The following is a 23,528-nucleotide window of genomic DNA, read 5'->3' as shown; positions in this document are numbered from 1 at the left end:
CAAGATTCGGATAAGAGAGGGAAAAGAAAGAACCTGTAACAATGGGTGATCGTATAGTTCAAGCTGATTCAGCTCTTATGGACTTTTCTCGACTTATAATTGATGACATTTAGTCAAGCATCATTCATCCGGCTATTCAGGCCAATACTTTTGAAATCAAGCCGGGCACTATTCAGATGGTGCATAATTTTGTTTCTTTCGGAGGTGCTGAGACTGAAGATCCCAACATACATATCAAGAATTTTGTTGAGATCTGTAGTACTTTCAAATATAATGGTGTTACTGATGAGGCTATCAAGCTAAGGCTTTTCCCATTCTCTCTGAGGGACAAAGCTAAGGATTGGTTACATTCTTTACCGGCTGGGTCCATCACTACTTGGGAAGATCTTGCGCAAAAGTTTTTGGTGAAGTTCTATCTAATGGCCAAGACTGCAGCTATGAGGAGTGCTCTTACTCAGTTTGCGCAGCAACAAGGAGAATCTATGTGCGAAGCTTGGGAATGCTATAAGGAGATGTTGAGAAAGTGTCCACATCATGGTATGCCTGACTGGATGGTGATCACTGGTTTCTACAATGGTTTGGGGCCCAATATAGGCCCATGCTCGATGCAGCTTCTGGAGGTGCCTTGTGGGCCAAAAGCTATACTGAGGCCTATAATCTCATTGAAACTCTGGATTCAAATGAGTATCAAAACCCAACTCAAAGGATGATGCCTGGGAAGGTAGCAGGTATTCTGGAAGTTGATGCAACTACAGCTATTGCAGCGCAGCTACAGGCGCTGTCTATGAAGGTCGATTCTTTAGCCAACTTTGGAGTAAATCGAATAGCTAGTGTCCGTGAGCTTTGTGCAGGCTCTCATGCTACGGATCAGTGTTCTCTTATTAATGAATCTGTTCAGTATGTGAACAATTATCAACGACCACAACAGCCTGTGCCAGCTACTTATCATCCTAACAACAGAAATCATCTCAATTTCAGCTGGAGCAATAATCAGAATGTTGTTCAGCAACCATATCAGCAAGCTTCAAGTAAACAGTTTAATCCACCTGGATTCCAGCAACCTCAGCAATTTGCTCAAAGGCAATCATATCCTCAACAAGGAGGTGCTGCTCCACCTTCTAGTGCTGATTTTAAGGAGTTAAAGCTGTTGTGCAAAGTCAGGCTGTTTCTATCAAGACCCTGGAAAATCAAATTGGACAAATAGCCAATGCCTTGCTCAATCGTCAACCTGGCACACTTCCCAGCGATACTGAAATGCCAGGCAGGAAGGAAGCTAAAGAGCAAGTCAAAGCTGTCACCTTAAGGTCTGGAAAACTTGCTGATGCGGAAAAGCAAAAGATGGAGAAGTTGAAGTTGTAGATGAAGAATAAAAGTAAAAGGAGAAAGAGGGTGAACCAAGGAAGAATACTGTTGAACACACTCTGCATGAGGGTAATACAGGGGAGAAACAGCTATATCATTCACCACCTTTTCCTAAGCGATTGCAAAAACAAAAGTTGGGCAAGCAATTTGGTAAGTTTCTGGAGGTGTTCAAGAAAATTCACATCAACATACCTTTCACTGAGGATGGACCCAACCTAAGCCAACCCAACCCATCCCAACTTCCCCTAACCCATCCCAACCTAGCCATTCCCCTCTCAACCTCCCATCCAAATAGGCCCTAAGTGTCTGTGTATGAAATTTTTTGTAACTATTTTCGAAACTAGCTCGCTTGTTTGCCTGGTTTGGCTTGTAATAATTGTATCATTGTTTTTTGTTGTTGATTTACTATAATTGTCTTTGCTAATTCTTGTTAGGATGATGTTTATTATTTGAAATTGTCAAGTATGATTGGAATTTGTGTTTGTGAATCTTGTTTGATGTTGTGTTCCTGAATTTAATTAATTGCGCCTTTGAATACTTATATTTTGTGGGAGTATGGCAGAAGATCTTTATAGGATGTAGTATAATATGCATACAAGTTCTGTTAAGAATTGATGCTGAGAAACCGATGTAGTGATAAGTTCTGGTCTTTATAGGATTATATGACAGGATCGTTAGTGAAAGATGAATGATACGATCTCTATCTGATTTGTAGTAGGTGATAAGTTTATCTAGTCTACAGTGAAAGTAGATAAATTGAACGCAAGATCTATTTAGAAAGGTGAGATTCTTTTTAGCAAGCGGATTTGATTAATCCCGCATTTAATTGATAGTTAAGGTATGCAAAATTCATGAAAGGTATTCTTTCAAGGAATGTGAAACTGGATGATCTTGATACCATTGCTCTGATGGGAGAGTGCAGTGCCGTGCTACAACAAAAGTTACCTCCAAAGCTTAAGGATCCAGGTAGCATCACCATTTCTTGCACCATTGACAAGTTGTCATTCGAAAAGCGCCTTTGCGATTTGGGAGCAAGCATCAATCTGATGCCGTTGTCTATCTTCAAAAAGTTGAATTTGCCTTATCCAAAGCCCACCTACATGTCTCTACAATTGGATGATCGTTCGATTACATACCCACAAGGCATCGCGGAGGACGTGCTAGTAAAGGTGGACAAGTTCATCTTTCCTGCAGATTTTGTCATTCTGGATTTCGAACAAGATAAGAAGATTCCCATAATCTTGTGAAGACCTTTCTTGGCTATAGGTCGTACCTTGATAGATGTGCAAAAAGGTGAACTCACTATGAGGGTACAGGATCAAGATGTGACATTCAATGTGTTCAATGCGATAAAATTCCTTACGGAAGATAAGGAGTGCTTCAAGGTGGATTTGATTGATTCTACAGTTACTTCAGAACTTGATCATGTGCTAAGGTCGGATTGCCTTAGAAAAAGCCTTATTGGGGGAATTTGACAGTAATGATGAGAAAGGCAATGAGCAATTACAATATCTAAATGCTTCTCCTTGGAAATGAAAGCTAGACATGTCATTTGAATCTCTTGGTAATACTGATCTCAAGAATGCTGAGGGAAATCTCAAACCATCTATTAAGGAAGCACCTACTTTGGAGCTTAAACCACTGCCTGAACACTTGAGGTATGCTTTTTTAGGTGATGCATCTACTTTGCATGTTATTATTGCATCTGACCTTTCAGGTAGTGATGAGGACAAGCTCTTGATGATTTTGAGAGAATTCAAATCGGCCATCGAATGGACTATAGCAGATATAAAAGGGATCAACCCTTCGTACTACATGCATAAAATTCTTCTAGAGGAAGGTAGCAAGCCAACAGTTGAGCAACAACGAAGGCTTAATCCTATTATGAAAGAAGTGGTGAAGAAAGAAATTCTAAAGTGGCTGGATGCAAGAATCATATATCTTATTTTTGACAGTTCTTGGGTGAGCCTCTTGTAATGTGTACCTAAGAAAGGAGGTATTACTTTGGTAGCAAATGAGAAGAACGAGCTCATCCCCACTCGAACAGTCACAGGATGGAGGGTATGCATGGACTATAGAAAGTTGAATAAAGCCGCAAGGAAGGATCACTTCCCTCTTCCATTTATTGATTAGATGCTTGACATGTTGGCTGGTCATGAGTATTATTGTCTTCTGGATGGCTATTCGGGCTACAATCAGATTTGCATTGCACCAGAAGATCGAGAGAAGACTACTTTTACTTGTCCATTTGCCACGTTCTCTTTTCGCAGAGTTTCTTTTGGCTTATGTGGTGCACCTACCACTTTTCAGAGATGCATGATGGCTATATTCTCTGATATGATTGAAAATAATGTCGAAGTGTTCATGGACGACTTCTCCGTCTTTGGACATTCATATGATGAATGCTTGAATAATCTCCATTTGGTGCTCAAAAGGTGTGTGGAAACCAATCTAGTGCTCAATTGGGAAAAATGTCACTTCATGGTGCAGCAAGGCATCATTCTTGGGCTCAAGGTCTCTAGTAAAGGTCTTGAGATGGATAAATCCAAGGTGGGCGTCATTGAAAATCTTCCGCCACCTATTTCTGTGAAAGAAATCCGTAGCTTTCTTGGTCATGCAGGTTTTTATCGGCGTTTCATCAAGGACTTCTCTAAGATCTCTAAGCCATTGTGCAACTTGCTCGAGAAAGATGTGCCTTTCAAATTTGATGATGAATGCTTGGCAACATTCGAGACTCTCAAGAAGAGTTTAATCACTGCACCAGTTATTACGGCACCTGATTGGAGAGAACCTTTTGAGATGATGTGTGATGCAAGTGATTATACAGTGGGAGCGGTTCTTGGGTAGTGAAGGTCTAATATCTTTCATGTGGTATACTATGCTAGTAAGACGCTAAATAGAGCCCAAATGAACTACACCAGTACTGAGAAGGAGCTCTTGGCTATAGTTTTTGGTTTTGAAAAATTTCAATCTTATCTACTTGGGACAAAGGTGACAGTGTTCACTGATCACGCTGCCATCCGCTATCTGGTCTCAAAGAATGATTCAAAGCCTAGACTTATTCGTTGGGTTCTCTTGCTACAGGAATTCGAGTTAGAGATCAAGGATCGAAAAGGTACTGAAAATCAAGTAGCTGACCATCTCTCTAGATTGGAGAATCCCAATTCTACTTCACATGACAAGACATTAATCAACAAATCTTTTCTGGATGAGCAGTTGTTCGTAATTCAAGAGGAAGAGTTATGGTTCGCAGACATTGTGAACTATCTTGTTAGCAATATAATGCCTCATAATATGAATGCGGCTCAAAAGAAGAAGTTTCTGCATGAGGTGAAGTGGTACATGTGGGATAAACCATATTTGTTTAGACAAGGAGCTGACCGGATCATCAGGAGATGTATCCCTTTCTGTGAGACGGAGGGGATAGTACGAGACTGTCATTCCACAGTTTATGATGGACATTATGGTGGTGAAAAGACAGCAGCTCGTATTATTCAAGGAGGTTTTTTCTGGCCTATGTTGTTTAAGGATGCACATCAGTTCGTTTTAAAGTGTGATCGTTGCCAAAGAGTTGGGAATCTTACCAGAAAGGATGAGATGCCTTTAAATATGATGCTTGAAGTTGAGGTCTTCGATGTTTGGGGAATCGATTTCATGGGACCATTTATATCGTCCTGCAATAATTAGTACATTCTGCCGGCAGTCAATTATATCTCGAACTGGGTAGAAGTCAAGGCTCTACCGACTAATGATGCAATACAAGGTTTGGAATGCCACGAGTTATCATAAGTGATGAAGGGTTGCATTTCTGCAATCGTAAGTTCACTTCTATGATGCAATACTACAATATGAATCATCGCATCGCTACTTCCTATCATCCATAGACTAATGGTCAAGCTGAAGTGTCTAATAGAGAGATCAAGCACATTCTAGAGAAAGTCGTTTGTCCGTCAAGGAATGATTGGTCTTTGAAGCTCGATGAAGCTGTTTGGGCTTATAGAACAGCATACAAGACTCCACTTGGGATGTCCCCATTTCAACTTGTCTATGGTAAGGGATGTCATTTATCTGTGGAGCTTGAGCATAAGGCTTATTAGGCATTGAAGAAGTTAAGCCTTGATCTAGATGCAGCTGGGAAAAAGCGAATGTTTCAGTTAAATGAACTTGATGAATTTCGACTTCAAGCATACGAAAACAACAAAATGTACAAGGAAAAGGTAAAAAGGTGGCATGACAGGAAGCTATCGTCTAAGTCATTCGTGCCGGGGCAAAAAGTTCTTCTATTCAACTCTCGTCTCCGATTTTTCCTGGAAAGTTGAAATCAAGGTGGTCTGGACCATTTATCGTCAAAACTGTGTTTCCACATGGAGCGGTGGAGATTTTTGAGAACGATCAGGGCCAAGCATTCAAAGTAAATGGTCAGATATTGAAGCACTATTATGGGGATACGATAAACCGTGAAGTGGTTGGTGCCATTTTATTGTCAACTTGATCGCATTACTCTACGTCAAGCTAATGACGTAAAAGAAGCGCTTCTTGGGAGGCAACCCAAGATATGAGACCATAGGAACCCTTAGAATTTAGTACTTTATCCAAAAACCCAAAAAAATCAGAAAAATGTAGGCATAATTTTTTTTCCCAGAGACCTTGCAGGCGCCCGCCTGCTAGGACCAGGTGGCCGCGCGCTAGTAGGCGCCCGCCTGCTGGTGCCAGGCGACCGCCCGCGGACCTGATTTTTGAAAAAACAGTTTGCAGCCTATATAAAAAAAACAGAAAAACACAAAAGAAAAACCACAACCCACAATCCCCATTAACCCATAATTTCTTCCCCATAATTAACCACAATCCCCACTCCTAATCTAATTCTAACCCTAATTTGCCCTATATATACATACCACCTCTACATATACATCCCACACACTTTCAACTCTACAAAATCTCTCCTACACACTAAACACAATTCTCTAACCCTTATTCTCAGATTCCATGGCCCGAAAGAGATCACAAACTGTAGCGAGCAGCAGCACCATTCCGACTGCTGATTCTTCGAGAAACACTGCTGCGAGGCCCCGATTGTTGGATGGGGCTGCTGAAGAAGAGTACACAAATCTTTTGACTAAGACTATTATGAGGGAGAGGGGGTTCTTGCCATCAGGGAGGGATGGTAATTTGTTACCAATGATTGCTGAGAAGGGATGGATTACATTCTGTGAGTCACCTGAGGCGGTTCCGATGAGTATTGTTCGCGAGTTCTATGCGAACGCCAAGGCCGACAAGAATGGGTTTTCTTTTGTTCGTGGGCTTACTGTTGATTATCAGCCCGAGGCGATTCGCCGTGTTATTGGGCAGCGACAAAGGAAACCACATGAGGAGAATTGGAATGAAAAGTCCCCTGAGGACTTTGATATGGACTTGATTATTACTACTCTCCATCGGCCGGGCACATTGTGGAAGTTCAAAAGGGGGACCAACGAGTATCGTAATTTCCCTGCTGTCATGATGAACAAGTATGCTCGTTCTTGGAATGCATTTATGTGTGCTAATATTCTTCTTTCTGTGCATGCACACGGGGTTACAGTGGAGAGGGCAAGGTTGTTGTGGGTGATTTTGAATGATAAGTATTATATGGACCTTGGTGAGTACATCTACCAAGGGATTTTGAAGTTTTTGAGGGGGAAGTCGCAGTACTCTATCCCGTATGCCTCTATTGTCACAAAGCTTTACAAGGTATGTGGAGTCCAGTGGCCTTCTTATGAGCAGCTGCCGAAGCCGGCCGCTCCTATTGATTCATCGACATTGAATGCGATGCAGAAGTGGACGGGTGGAGAGACCGAGTCACATGGTTTGGGATATTACCTTCCAAGAGGGGTTCTAGCAGCTGGTGCTACCATGGCTAGGCCCAGTCAGGCTCGAGGAGAGGCAGGTCCTTCGAGAGCCCAGGGAGGAGATGGTTCGGGATTGGCTGATGTCCAGTACATGAGGCTTTCCAGGAGGATGGATGCGATGTATGAGTCGTAGAGTAGGTTTGCACAGGAGCTCACCCAAGCACTTGGGACTGCATTTAGAGGTCTTGGAGCTGACATCCAGTGGCCCGTTTATGGTGAGGATTCTGCTTATCCACCTCCTGACACTCCACCCTCTGAGAGTGATGATGATGATGATTCTTCTGAGTAGGTATACCCCGTGTTCCTTTCTATTACCTTCACTAGGGACAGTGAAGATTTTAAGTTTGGGGGTGGTAGTTAAGGAACATATTTGTGTGTGTCATGTAGTTGCATTTTCATGTTAGTTTAGTTCATATAGTTGCATATTTTTGTCATGTAGTTTTTTATTTTATAGCTTTATTTATCATGTCATATAGCTCATGCATATACCATGATCCCTTTTGTGTTGCTTTACTGATTAATATGTGATATTGATGCGAGTGTAGTGATAGCGCTAGAGTGATTTTGAATCTTGTTAGGTTGGCATGCATGCTGGAAACACTTGTACTTTCACTATGTCTTAGAGTATGCTTAAGGACTAGATTGTTGTCATAATTTGATGATCTTTGAGGTTAATCTATTGCTTATGTTTAGAATGTATGATAGGCTCTTAATGATAAAAGACATGAAAAGATAAAAATTGGAAAAAATTGGAATTCATTGCTAGTTGTGGCAATGCGTCAAATGGCTAGTAGCTGGCTAGGGTTGAGCAAGATGGAGTGAAACGCACTTGCTCAGAAATTGAAAAAAAAATAGAAAAAAAAGAAAATTTAGAAAAAATAAAGAAAAGAGAAAAAATATGGTTTAATGCACAATTGATCACGAGTGAGCTCTTTGGTATACGAGTTATTAAGTTCTTAGGGGACTTTGTGCCTAGTGACCTAAGGCTTTTATAGTCTGGGATCCGCTAACCTAACGCTCGCTAAATGGGTACCATTGCATAAGTCTTTTGTGGACCTCATTCATTGCATGATCAAATAAGCATTTGTTTTATGTGTTAAATAAAAGCATGGTTCCGTAATAAACTCCAATAATCTTGAAGTGTTATAAGTCAATTTGCGTCTAGAATATATTCTTCGTATAAGCTTGTGATTGCCTTGAGGATAATTAAGTTATGGTGATTGATCTAGTTTTGAAGCATATCTGTTAAGCATTCACACACACCACGTTTCTAGTTGTATGTTAGCTTACGTGATTTGATTGATCTTTAGTCGCCTAATTGCATTTGTTGATATGTCATGTGTTGGTTGGTTTAGTCATCGCGAGGGGATCGCTGCATTCATATAAGTTGTATTCATGCATGTTTTATTCTAAGTTTGAGTCTGTCATGCTTGAAGACAAGCATCGATTTAATTTTGGGGGTGTGATAAGTGGCATTTTATACCACTTAGAGCGTCTCATAACGGCTTGAATTGGTGTCTTGAACTTGAGAATTTTGTGTATTGACGCGTTTTTCTAGTGTTTTTGTATTTCAGGGTATAACTTGCTTAGATAGGTGGATTTCATCAAAATAAGTTTAAGGAAGTGCTCGGAGTCAGTCCCGGGATGATGTGCGAAGAATTCAGCAATAACAGAAGCAAAATAATAATTTTTCCAGAAGGGTTGCAGGCGCCCGCCTGATGAGAGCAGGTGACCGCCTGGTAGCAAGCGCCCTCCTGGAAGGAGGAGGCGGCCGCCTGGGTGCGGATTTTCAGAATCTGATTTTTAGAATTCGAGTTTTATTGGGCTTCTGTTAGTGCTGGTTCTTTTGGGCTATTATATAAATAATCTTGGAAGACGTTTTTGACAACAAGTAACAAAGAGCGAAGGCAAGAAGATCAAGAAGACCGTTTTAACACGCAACAATGAAGAAGAGGAAGCATATATTTATCTTGTGATTCTTTTAATTCGTTGTAACAGTGGATGCTAGTTTTCTTTATTCTTTGAACCTTAATACTCTTATGACGTACTTCATTATTTATTAAGTATTTTTATTAGTTTATATAATTGTGTTATATCATGTTTTCATATGAACCCATGGTGACGATGAGTTCTATTATGGGCTAATTGTGATCATAGGATCATAGCGGATTTACTATGGATTTCTTTAGTTAATTGTTTAATACCTTGGTATGTGGTGATTATATGATATCTATCATAGGTTGTGCTTATTCGTCTTATGTGCATCGCGAACATGTAAAATAGCCTGTTAATCTCTTGTGAAGCGACAGTGAATCTTGAGATTTAGAACTTACCATGCCATCATAGGTTCATGTATTGTATGCATGATTAGTGGGTAACTCTAACCGTTTTACTTGCCCTGTGTAATCATAATGAATAACTTGTGCTTAAATCGTTATGTTGTCAAATTCTGTAGACATATATGGTCTCAACATAATTGATGCCTATTCAACTTCTATCTTAATTGTGGATGCTTGGTAGAATGGTATTCGTATAATGAAAATTGGTGTCTATCAGTTTCGTGTTGTTTGATTAATATCATCACCATTGCATGCTAAGGGTAATAACAATAACTATTGAATGAAGTAGTAATGAAGTTATGATCTCATGTGTGTTTAATATTGTTAATTTAAGTGTTTAATTCATGTAGTTAATATTAGTTAAGCAACCTTAATTGTTATTGTCTTGACATTGAAGAGTAATCATACATTGGTGAGTAAGTGTTAATTAAATATATTTAATCAGAATCTCTGTGGGAATGAACTAGAAATCATTCTATATTACTTGCGAACGCATATACTTACGTGATTTATTTAGCGCATGCTTTGTGCCTAACAAATAGGTACCCTCTCCCTAGGATTGATGACCTATTCGACCAACTCAAGGGTGATGTGCACTTTTCCAAAATAGACTTGAGGACAGGATATCACCAGTTGAAAATCAAACCTGAGGATATACCAAAGACTTCTTTTTGCACTAGGTATGGACACTATAAGTTCTTAGTCATGTCGTTTGGATTAACCAATGCACCCGCAGCCTTCATCGATTTGATGAACAGAGTGTTCAAAAAGTACCTAGATATATGTGTGATAGTTTTTATAGATGATATTCTAATCTACTCAAAGACAGAGCAAGAACATGTAGAACATTTGAGGATAGTCTTAGAAATCTTGAGGAACGAGAAATTATATGCCAAGTTCTCGAAATGCGAGTTTTGGTTAAGGGAAGTTTAGTTCTTAGGGCATGTGGTGAGTAGCAAAGGAGTTTTAGTTGACTCCGCCAAGATAGAGTCGGTATCCAACTGGGAAAGACCGACTAGCCCAACAGAGGTTAGGAGTTTTGTGGGTTTAACAGGATATTACCGGAGATTCGTGCAAGACTTTGCTAAGATAGCCGGTGCGCTGACTAGACTTACCTGGAAAATGGAAAAGTTTGTAAGGACAGAGAAATATGAGGAAAACTTTCAGAAACTGAAAAGGAGACTGGTGTCAGCACCAGTGCTCGCTCTTCCCAATGGAAAGGGAGAGTTTGTGATATACAGCAACGCATCACATAAGGGACTAGGATGTGTGCTTATGCAGCACGAGAAGGTTATCGCGTATGCCTCTCGATAATTGAAGGAGTATGAGATCAGATACCCAACACATGATCTAGCATTAGCAGCCATAATATTTGCTCTGAAAATTTGGAGGCACTACCTATACATTGAGAAATGCGAGATTTAAACAGACCATAAGAGCCTCAAATATATTTTTACTCAGAAAGAACTAAATATGAGACAGAGGAGGTGGTTAGAGTTGATTAAGGACTACGACTGTGAATTTTGTATCACCCGGGTAAAGCCAATGTGGTGGTTGACGCCCTTAGTAGGAAGGAAAGACTCAAAATGATAATGACATCTGAGGAGTTAGTTAAAGAATTTGAGAAGATGGAAATTGACTTGAGAATGACCGGTAAAGGGACAGAAGGATTATTTGAGATTAAACTAGTACCGAAACTGACTGAAAAGATACGAGTGTGTCAGGAAAAGAAGATGAGTGAAGAAAGAGGAACATTGACCAGTGAGGAAGTCAAATGCGAGAAGGACGAGAAAGGGATCATGAGGTATGCATCCCGAATTTGGATCCAAATGTGCAAGAGTTAAAGGATGAGCTGCTGCACAAAGGGCACATCTCCAGATATTCAATCCACCGAGGAAGTACGAAAATGTACCGTGACCTTAAAGAATATTATTGGTGGCCGAACATGAAAAGAGTAGTAGCGGAGTGGGTCAGAAAGTGCTTGACATGCCAGAGAGTGAAGGCTGAACATCATCGACCGAGTGGACTATTACGGCCCCTGGAAATTCCGGAATGGAAATGGGAGCATATAGCCATGGATTTTGTGACAGGCCTACCAAGGACGAAAACCAATGACGATGCCATATGGGTTATCATAGATAGACAGACCAAGTCCGGGCACTTCCTACCAATCAACGAAAGGTACACCGTAAACAAGCTGGTGGATATCTACTTGAAGGAAATCGTAGTGAGACACGGCGTTCCCGTTGCCATAGTGTCAGATAGAGACCCAAGGTTTAATTCTCGATTTTGGAGAAGCTTCCAAGAATGTGTAGGCACCAGACTAAACATGAGTACCGCTTACCACCCCCAAACTGATGGGCAAAGCGAAAGGACTATTCAGACCCTAGAAGATATGATGCGAGTGTGTGCCATCGACTTTAAAGGGAATTGGAATGACCACTTACCCCTGATCGAATTTTCCTACAACAATAGCTATCACGCCAGCATAGGAATGCCTCCGCATGAAGCTCTTTACGGAAAGAGATGCCGCTTTCCCCTATGCTGGGATGAGGTTGGAGAACACAAGATAATAGGACCCGAGTTAGTCCAGCAAACCAGGGAAATGGTAGGACTCATTAGGAAGAGACTGGTAGCAGCTCAAGACAGGCAAAAGAAGTACGCCGACCAGACCAGAAAAGATAGAGAATATGAAGTAGGGGATTCAGTGCTGTTGAAGGTATCTCTATGGAAGGGAGTGATGAGGTTTGAAAAGAAAGGGAAGCTGAGTCCCAGATTCATAGGACCCTTTGAAATTTTGAGGAGAATAGGACCTCTAACTTATGAGCTCGCCTTACCTACTAATCTGCAATAGGTGCACAACATGTTTCACGTGTCAATGTTAAGAAAGTACCATGCGGATGCATGACATGTGATAGAATATAAGCAGGTAGATTTACAACTAGACCTGACCTATATTGAGCAGCCAGTAAGGGTAATGGACCTAAAAGAACAAGTGTTGAGGAACAAGACTGTGAAGCTGGTTAGAATCTTGTGGAGAAATCAAAATGTTGAAGAGTCAACTTGGGAACTAGAAGACGCAATGAGGAATAGATATCCCCACCTATTTTCTAATTAATTTCGGGACGGAATCCTTGTTAGAGGGGAAGACTCTAATAACTCGAATTTTTAAGACTTTGTAAAAATGTTTAATGAACAGAAACCCTAACAGACGGGGATAACTTTTTAGCCCATACTATGTTGTGCATGAGAAAATGAGTTTCGAAGTTGATATTATGATTATACGTACCAAATGAGTGTATGTAAATGCTATTGGTTTTCGAAGAAAATGAACTTTGAAAAACGACCATATTTACGAATCATCGAGGATTACGGGGATCACAATATAATTACGAAATTAAAACCCTACGAATTTATATCCAAGGACAATACTTCAAAACATAAAGAATAAATACGAAAGGATTTACGCCGTGAACCGTTTACGAGAAATTATTACGAAAACGTTTAAGCGACCGAACAAACGCGTAAATGATTAAATAAATGTATCGCATTAACTAACCATGGTATAAAAGTAACCATGGTTAATTTATCAAATAGTAAGCTATGGTTATAGGAATGATCATCTAAGGCTAGAGAATAGTACGCTAAAGACTAAACTACTAGCTTAGCTTGTAATCTAGAAAGGGCTAGCAAGATTTGTCCAAGGATTTGCCAACATAAATCTATTATAGGTTATATACTAGAGAATATATAAGCATATCACAAGCATTATTCAAAGAAGTACCCAAGAAGCAACACAAAAACTCTCTCTCTCTCTCTCCCACAACACCTTCCATTCGGCCCTAGCAAGAAACAAGAAGAAATCATTTTCAAAACTTCAATCTCTAGCCATGGAAAAATTCCCCCATTAATTATCAAGCTTCATACATCCTAAATTAAGGTAAGATCAATTTTTAAGCTCATTTTATCAAGGTTTTATGGGTGAAATAAATTCAAGAAAGATGATAGTGAATAGTATGAATAGTAACTCTTCTTTGGTTTCTTGATTTTAATGGTTGTTTTAGGTTCCAAAAACCCTACAAAGAACTCCCAAGACTTCACCATCATCAAGAACATATCTCAAGCTCTCAAGAAAGGTATAAATATTTGACCCATCCTTACTTAAGATTTAGGTTCAAGAATCTTTTAGAACATAGTTGTAAACCTAATTTTGGTGAATGTATTGTTGTAATCTTGATGTTTAGTTAAGTACATTTAAGGATGATGATTGTTGCATCAAGAACATGATGTTCTTGAGAGGAGTTAGTGTGGTGATGATGATATGATAATTGTTGGTGGTAGTATAAATATTTAAGGCGTAAACGAAACTCGGATCGTAACCGTAATCTCGCTAAAACGAACAAAACATAACATAAAGTTTCTGCAGAAATTCCTCAAGATATAAATTGTAGTTTCTTGAAAAATAACAATTTATTATTATAGAAAATGTTATAAGGATCGTTTAGGCGCTTGAATTGCTTGATTTCGATTTACGGATAAAAAGTTATGGTCATTTTACTAAAAAAGATTTACGCGACAAAAACTGTTACGAATTACGAACTTTGAAAATAAAAAGGATCGACTTAAAAATGTTCGCAAATCATTAATTTTTTACAGAGAGTAGTAAATAGAGTTCCTTAACTTCTATAAAAAATTCAAGTGATATAATGATTTTTCAGTTTTATAAAAATATCGGAGCCAAGACCGCGCGATTATAAAACCGTAGAATCCATAAGCGGAGCCGACGATGAAAATGAAAACGGACATAAGGTACTTCGAATAAGGAAGCGGCCGTAATGTGAATAAGGACTTAAAGAAATAATAAGGTCAATATAAGTTGAGAGGGTGCATAATAAGTAGTATATGAGTGTGAGTCGCCGTAAATTAGAACGGGATCTAACAAAACGATTTGTGTTTATGGTTATAGATTTCCGAGCGGAACCTAGAGCACCCTCCACCTCAAGATACCCAGACAATTTTACGCACCCAACTCCGTATACTGTTGTCTTGTGAAAGGATTGTTTTATTATCATTTACATAAATGTCATGCTTGACATGATTCTAAGTAATTGAGTTTTCGCATAATGTAGCAATGTTGTATAATGCGTATATGTCATAAAATGTTTAATGCCGCCACGAGCGTGACATATAATTATAAGACCGAGAGTCGTTCAGGATTTTAAAATATAAAAAACCGAGAATCATTCCGGATATATTTATAGGACCATTGAAGTCCATGGTAGTTACATTTTAAGGGACTCAACGTCCACTTACGAAACATTAATTACCTCGAACTTTTATTAAAATGATTTTCAAGGATCGTATTCCCTCAACTATATTTTATCGTTCGAATAATAAATATTATATAACTATTCATTTATTATGGGAGAAGCATTCCCCAATGATTATTTATTTCAAACCCAATTAAATATTAAAGATTATTAAATTACTTAAACATAAATTAGTTGAAAAATATTATTTCAATATTCTTTTAAAAGTACAATTATTCGAGGTTTAATTATTTAAAGATTAATATTTAATTATTTATTATTTATTAAATGATTTATTTATGATTTAAAAATCATAAAAACCTAATTTAAAATACATTCTGATTTTCGGAAAGTTAGTCGAATAATTTCAGATCGTCGGAGAATATTATCTCGACTTATTTTAAATATTTTGATTATAGTTTCAAAAGAAACTCTCCCTTATTTAATTATCTGTTGAAAACGGTCAACTCACATCCTTAGTACTTCCTCCGAAAAATTCTCGGAAACACACATATATATATACGTACAAATCAAAGTATACCTATCAACAAGCGATATGCTTGGGGAACAATATAAGTTCCAGATATATGATGGGATTCTTACAAGGACAAGGAGTCCTCCAATACTTCGTGAACTGGGGAGACTACCAATTTACTACCATATGAGAAGGTATCTTATATACTGATAAACATGTGGAGTATGCGTACCTTGAGAGGGATAGACGCGAAGTGTGTATCTGAGAGGGATGGACACAGAAAAGGCCCGAATGCGGCCAGGATGATAACCGATAATAAAAAGGGAATTGTCCTTCTACTAGTAGAAAAGGTTACTATTTTCGTAGTACGACTGATCATCATATGTGGTGGCTCCAGTGAATGTCCTAATCTTCCAATTGGAATTATGATGCAATACCGTAACACAAGCCTAGGTGTTGGGTTTACCATTAAGGTATTTGCAAGATAATAAATCCACTAAAGAATTGTTTTCAAAAGAAGGTGTATATCACCAAGGAAATCTATTTTTGAATAAAATATAATTATCATATATGATGTTTTTACTTGAGTTTATCATATAGTCATTTCATACTGTACATTATTATGCTGGGCATTATAGCTCACACTTGTTTTCTTAAATTGACACAACACAACAGTGAATCAAGATACCTATCATGAAACTCACAGCCATGAAACAGGTAGAAAATGACCAGCTGTTCCGTAGGATGTTTGGTGTTGTACCACAGTTAGACCGAATAAGCTGGATTGGTTTTCAGTTGTTTTTAGTCCATCTTATTTACAAGTATGACTTATGTAAGATAATGAATAAGAAGCAAATATTTTGCCGACGGACTAGCCTTACTTAAAGGTTATTTCCTCGGTAAGACTTAATTACTTTTGGGTTGTAATAATTATCATTTTCTGGATTGATTTACTCTAGTAATGAATGGTTCGTTTCCAAGACAATAACCTATAAGTCTGTGTGTGTGTGATAAGTGTGGGGTCGTAAAAGTGTGAGTATTTATATATTGTGATACGAGGTAAGCGTTATATAGTATTCAAGATGGCATGGCCTCCTAGATCCTTGACCCCAGATTTTGGGGCGCCACAATATATTTATAATTCTTAACTAGTTTGTTATGTAAATTATTAGCTATTATAATAGTATAATAGAATAAATGAAATTATAGTATAGTAGAATAAATGAAATAAACAAAAATATTTTATAACTACACACCTTAGTCACGTGCAACCTAGTCACGATCAAACATTGTATCACCAAAACCCCCTTACTCTAATTATATTATATATAGGATATAATTTAAACACTGGATATTAAAATACAAATTTATTGTTCCATGTCTCCCTACTTTTACAGGGTGCAAAGTTTTATAAAATGCAAGCACTCAAACCCCTAAAATTAAAATGATGACTGATACCAGAACTTGTAACCCTTTGAAATCAATGGATACTCTATCAACTATCTATTTGTAGAACGCATGTCGAATTACATTCATTATATAAGAGCGAATTACTAAAGGAGATAAACAAGTAGCTTTTGACTGAATCAAGAATTTTTTTTAATGTCGGGACACGAGTCCAAAATTTCAATAGCTGCCTTTTATGTAATAACAGATTGGCTGGATTATGATTTATGCCTGGAAAGTTGAGAGACCAAAATGCAATATGAACACTCTCATTCAAAGGTCTGATGGGAGCATTCCCTCACCTTATTGGATGTTATGACAAAGAAATGATACAGTTTCTGTCACAAGGTGTAAAAACCAGTATTCTAAAAATCAATACACGGTTCGACTCAGTAAAGGTATGGAGCAATAAATACTCGGAGTACTTGGGGAGTACTCGGAAAGAGTACTCGGGTAAAATAAAATTTTAATTTTTAATTTTAGTACTTATCAATTTAACGTATTTTATAAATAAATGCTATACAAGATAATTAATTATGTTTTCGAGTATTTCAAAAGAGTGCTCGATATTAAACTTGAAAATTTTAAATGACATGTAACTATTAATTGAGTATGAATTTAATTTGTAACATTTTATAAATGATATGCAATGTACTTAATTACATTTTTTTATTTTGGCCAGCCTTTTACAATCATTTTTAAACTTAAAATACATAAAAGTTGTATTTATTTGTTACAAACTAGTACCTACTTATGAGTTTTTTTTGGAAATATTACTTTTTCAATTTTCTTTCTAAAACCGAGTTTTTTCCGAGTAATTCGAGTTTTTCCCGAGTTTGACCCGAGTCTAAGTAAAAAAACCGAGTTACAACCAAGTATACCAAAACCGAATCAGAAATAGGTCCGAGTCCGAGTACTCCCCGTGTACTCGTCCGAGTACTCTCGAGTTTTAGAACACTGCCCCTTGGTGAAGTACAAACTTAAATCAGTTTTCTTGATGTGCTTACAAGTTATAAACATGTAGCTCTTAATAGTGTTAGAAAAAGGAAAGTTTGAGGCATGTTTTAGACATGTTCTTGATGTAATTTTCTAAAACTAATTATTGGAGGTTGTTTTTTTGTAATGAGGACTTAAACTTTCATGTTTGGATCTAAGTCATTTTCTTAGCGTAATCCATATAGAAATTGAGGTGAAGTTAGTAGTTTAAAATGGGTTTATGGGTTTTGTCCCACAATGATTAAGTAAATAGGGGTGTAGTACTTTATATGGTACCATGTGCAAGAGTAGTATACCAACTACTAAGGTATGTGAGTGTGCATGGTGTTATTGTGTGTCTCGCGCACACACACACGCCGCCGCCTCGCCACGACACGATTCGGGTCAGGTCGAAGGACGATTTGGGCAAATATTTCGGCGTCTCGCGTACGCGATGTGACCTGGGCGAGGAATTTTACTTCTTTTTTAATTAAAATAATTACTGACTTGTTATATTGTTTTAATCTGAATATTACATCTGTGTAACAGGGAATATCAGTATTTGTTGATCAGAAATTACTAACTCTGATTTGCTGGAATAAATACTAATCAGTATGATTTGCTGGAATAAATACTTATCAGCCTTGGATCAGGATTTGTTGAGCTGTCAGATCCTGACGCGCCTGGATCAGGATTTACTGACGCAGATAAATCTTGATGATTGGATTAGGATTTGCTGAGTGTAAATACTGATGGGCTGGCTGTATCAGGTATTAACAAATCCTAATACTGACGGTCTGAAAATATTCATTTAAATACAATTTAAGTCAGAATATTTATTTTAATTAATGCAATATCTTCAGTTATGTTTTATTTTGTATTATATACAGAACTTAACGTCTGAAAAAGATATATTGAATACACATATTTGTGAAATCCTGACTGCTATCTCTCTCTCTTTCTCTCCTCCATAATATACAGATTAACATAGGTTTGTCAGGGAGGACTGAGGTCAGGTCGCAGTTGAGCATTGCGTATCTGTGGACGAATTGCTATGTGTTGTTGTATCCTGTAAGTGATATTGCTGCATCCCAACATAGCATAAGTGAGGCAATAATCTCTTCAAGAACAGTCTAGACTTCTCGAAAGCTAGGCACCTCAGTTGTTCATAGCTCTTTCAGATTTATTAAAGCTTCTGTTAGAGATAAGTGTTTTTATCTATCTTTGTCAATTCAGTTACTAATTAATCTTGTTGTTTGCCTTCGTGTTTTGTTTTGTTATTTGGTTATTTTCTTGTTCTTGTTAATTTGTGATATATATAGTTGCCTCATTGTTGCGCGTAGTGTTAATTTATTACCCAACAATCTTGAAGAAATTATTTGTTATATTGTGTAATTAGCAAGATGGTTAACGAAACTGGTGATGTTCCCAAGACAGTTGAAACTGGTTTTAGTTCTGGTGGTACTGCTACCATTGATTGGACCACCTATCGTTTTCTCCAGCCAATTGATTTATCGTGTATGCCTGATAAATTCAGTGGTGGAGCTTCTTTTTTTCGTTGGCAGAAAAAGATGAAGCTTTGGTTAACGGTTAAGGGTCTATGGCCAGTGGTGAAGTATGATCCTCTTGTGTTGGATCAAGAGAAGGTTGAATCTGTTAAGGCTTATGCTTTATGAGCTGAGAAGGATGGGGTGGCTAGGGCAGCCATTTTGGTAGCCTTGGCTAATACCTTGTTCGATGTTTATTCATCAGATGCCTATACTGCTAAGGTCTTATGGGATAAGCTGGACCAAACCCATAATACTGATTCTCAAGGACTTGAGAAATATTCTGTGGCTAGGTTTCTTGAATTCAAGCTGGTGGATGGAAAATCCATGATTGAACAAGTTCATGAGTTTGAGATGTTGGTTCATGCTTTAGGTGAGTCCAAAATGGTCTTTCCTGAGAATTTTCGGATTATGTCAGTGATTGAAAATCTCCCTATATCTTGGGAAGAGTTTGCTCTCTCCCTGAAAAGACAGAAAGGAGAGATCACATGAACTAACTTGATGTTGGACATCTCTGTGCAGGAGTAGCACAAGTCCAAACAAGTACATGTGATGCCTGCTGAACATGGCAGCTCGAAGGTGAATGTAGTAATTTTAGGACAGAAAAGAAAGGTAGTCACTAAGAAGGCTAACACTAAACCTGACAGGAATAAGGCTAAGAAACCAAAGACAAACAAACCATGTTTGTAATATCTGGGATATCGCGTGTAATTATTTTATCAATAAATGATTATTAAAATGATCATTATGTGATGGTTATGTGAATTATCTGATGAATGGTAGTAATATTTAGATGTTTATATGTGATAAAATGAGAGTATGTTATTTTATTATGTCCAGAATAAAATTTAGATAATTGTGATATTTTTCTGGTAATTTTTGGAGTATTATATGATTTTATAATGATTTACAGATTTAATAATTATTTTCTGTATAATTACCGGGAATCGTCCAACCTCAACCGTTTTTATATTTTTACAACCCGAAACTCTTCGGAAAACTCCTTCCTAACCTAATCTGGTAATTCCAGACATTTTCCGTGTTTTGACTTTTTCAATCCGGATTACGGTTTGACCCGTGCGCGTCCCGTCGTACAATTTTCGATACGATAATCATTTTGATATATCAACAAACCCCGTATTCTCGAAAGACGAGATATTATTACATTATTTTCGTATAAAGTGTTTTATAAGAAGCCCAGTTTGGATAATTATCCAATACGGGTATCAAAACGAGATCGTTTTGTAGTTACTTAATGACATAACAACTAATTTATCGATCCAAAACGATCCAACCCGAACCAATATTCCATAAATATATATAGCCCTTTTATTATTTCATTTTACTCGTATAATCACAATAAGTCGGTTAAAACTAGTAATTTACAGAGAAAAATCGTAAAAACCTTACGTTCTTGAAAATCAAATGCATGAACGAAGGCGTTATCGAACTTCGATTCAAGAGTGCTATATATCAAATCGAAGCTCTCGAAAAACTCTATCCATTCCCACCATCTATTCAAGTGCAGAAATCAAGGTTTTCTTCTTATTTATTTATTTTAATTCAAATTAATTAAGGATTTATATATGAATTTTTGTTCTTGATATTATTGATATGATTTGATGATTCCACCGTGTAGATAACCTTTTTCTGGTCATTTTGATATATTATACTTCAAATTTGGAGTTCAATAACATATAGAAATTGATGTTTGATTCTCCAATTTTAAAATTAGGGTTTTAATACTTTGAATGTTCTAAATCAAATTTGGGGGTTTCATTTTCAATGATTCTGGGCTCGATTGAATGATACCAATTGATAGATCATTCAAAACCCAGTCGATTCATGTGCTTGGTTGTGATGGAGAGTCCCGGGAACGACGTCGCCGGAAAACCGAGCCCCGCGGCGGCGTAAACTTCAATCGATTGTTCCGTTCAAATCTTTGATTTTTCAGCTGTTTTGATCCTGCAGATCGACTCCTGGGAGCTCGTAGTTTATCCCCAGCCATTTTGAAGCGATTCCGGGCGGGTATCAGGTCGCCGGAAAAGCTCATGGCCGGTGACTATGGCTTCCCGGCGACCGGGGGGGGGTGATTGTAGTTTTACAGTTTGACCCCCGAACTTGTACATAGTTTGCATATCTAGTATTTTAGTTTTAAAAACTTGCAAAAACCAGATTGCTGTTTAGTTTATTTTAAAAATGATATTTTTATTATTTTAAAAATCAGAAAAATTGTTTATTTAAATATTTTAAATTCTGAAAATTATTTTAATTATTTATTTATTCAAAAATAAATCTGATTTATTTTATTAATTAATTTTAATTAATTTTTAATAATTTTAATTAATCGATTAATTTAATATTGAATGATTAATCAATTTCATTAATTAATAATTAATAATTAATTAATAATTAGATTTAATTATTTATTTTTTATTTAAAAATTCCGAAAAATAGTTTTGAGCTTTAAAATATTATTTAAAATTATTTTCAAGGCTCGATAATTATTATAAAATTATTTTAAAGTCACATTCAGGTGCTCGAACCCTATTATTATAAAATGATTCGGAGACCCGTTTTAATTCCGAAAAATGTTCAAAAATTTATATTAAATACCTGAAAAATTATTTTAACCCCGAATCTTCTTTGAATAATTATTTTAATTGAATATCTTACGTGCTACGTGTTGCATGTGATCTGATTGATGCATAATATGATTGTACATGCATAGTTTGACTGTTTTATTCATAACTTTCAATCCGTACGTCGGATTTGGGTGAAACGGAGGGTAGTTAGAAGCTTGTAATGAGTAGAACGAGATGAGAATGAGTATTGATAAGTAAATGTGATGTTTAATAGAGGAAGCGAGACGAAGAAAGGGAAAGTAAATGATTGACGAGTGGGAACCAACCGACAAGTGTTAGTAACGTAAAAGCGGTATCATAAGGCAAGTGTTCCTATTTTTCTTGATTATATTACAAGTATTTGAACTCTCTTCATTATATTGCAATTATTCCAAACAGATCTTATTCTATATTGCAAGTAATTTGAAGTACTTAACCCTAAACCCTGATTCTTATTGATCTTGAGCCGCAAGCCTAATTTCTTGTGGACCATTGATTGTTAAATTCTTGAATACAAACCACACCTATACAATACTACTCCACAAATACATATCTACCACATACTGATTCTCGATACAAGATTGCTTAACATACCAACCCTCATGTCTTGTATAACAGAAGACCAATTCTTGTAACTCTTGAACCCTTGGGTTTTCTGCTTTCTGATTCTTTCCTTGATTGAAACTCAACCTTTATGGTTTCCTTGTTATACCTTCATGGAATTACATATCATCCTATACTTCGTGATAAATGTTGTTTATGATTCAACGTATTGATTTACATTGCTCATCATATCGTGATTCTAGAATTGGATTATTTTTAAATATGGACCAAATTCGTGGTCGGACCAGATTCATGGTCATAATAGGCCAATGTGTACCTTGGATCCAGTACATAGAACAAAGCTAGGAGCCTTGCTCGGGGTTAGTGCATGATTGATCAGCAGCCTAACCTTGGTTTTTAAAATAAAAGTGAATATCCAATTCAAATCATTGCTTATTAGTAAACTTGATTCCTTATATCATTTCAATTGATCACTGTTAATCTCAATGACTGTCATTATGACTTGCTGAGCTAGTTAGCTCACTCTTGCAAATCTGTTTATATTCTTTTCCAGTGAAAAAGAAAACTAGTGGTAGCGAAGATCCCCAGACAAGTGTGCGATCTAGGTATCCAGGTTGAGATGGAATAAGATAGTAGATGATGTTGGTTTAGTTTGTGTTGACAGTTGTAATAAAGTTTACTTCCGTTGTAAAATAAATAAATTGGGATTTGGTACATTTGTATAATAAATAAGGTTATGGCTTGTGGGCATACTTTAAACTGCGTCAATCCGTGGAAGTTGGTAAGTAGGGTCATTTCATATATATTATTATTATGTTCATAAGCAGGTTTAAATATGGTGTGTGTGTGCGTGTATGTTGTGGACCCCAAACTTTTGACCTGGGTTTGGAGGGCATTACAATGTTAGTCTTGTCAGGTTGGTCATTGGAGTAAGGACTGTCCTAGTAAGAAAGCTAAGAAAGCTGGAGTGGTAGCTCAAGCAAATAATGTGCTTGGACTTGG

General features: G+C 37.2%; 1 non-coding gene across 1 annotated transcript; it reads right to left on the bottom strand.

Annotated features, from left to right (window-relative positions):
- Positions 1-434: 434 nt before the first annotated feature.
- Positions 435-541, bottom strand: LOC141716063 (small nucleolar RNA R71). The gene has a single exon (XR_012572795.1). It is a non-coding gene; the product is annotated as a small nucleolar RNA R71 (small nucleolar RNA).
- Between the last annotated feature and the right edge of the window lie 22,987 nt (positions 542-23,528).

The sequence above is a fragment of the Apium graveolens genome, chromosome 3, assembly GCF_009905375.1.
Source record: "Apium graveolens cultivar Ventura chromosome 3, ASM990537v1, whole genome shotgun sequence".
Taxonomy (NCBI): domain Eukaryota; kingdom Viridiplantae; phylum Streptophyta; class Magnoliopsida; order Apiales; family Apiaceae; genus Apium; species Apium graveolens.
Note: the sequence above shows the minus strand (reverse complement) of the source record. Positions and strands in the feature narration are given on the sequence as shown.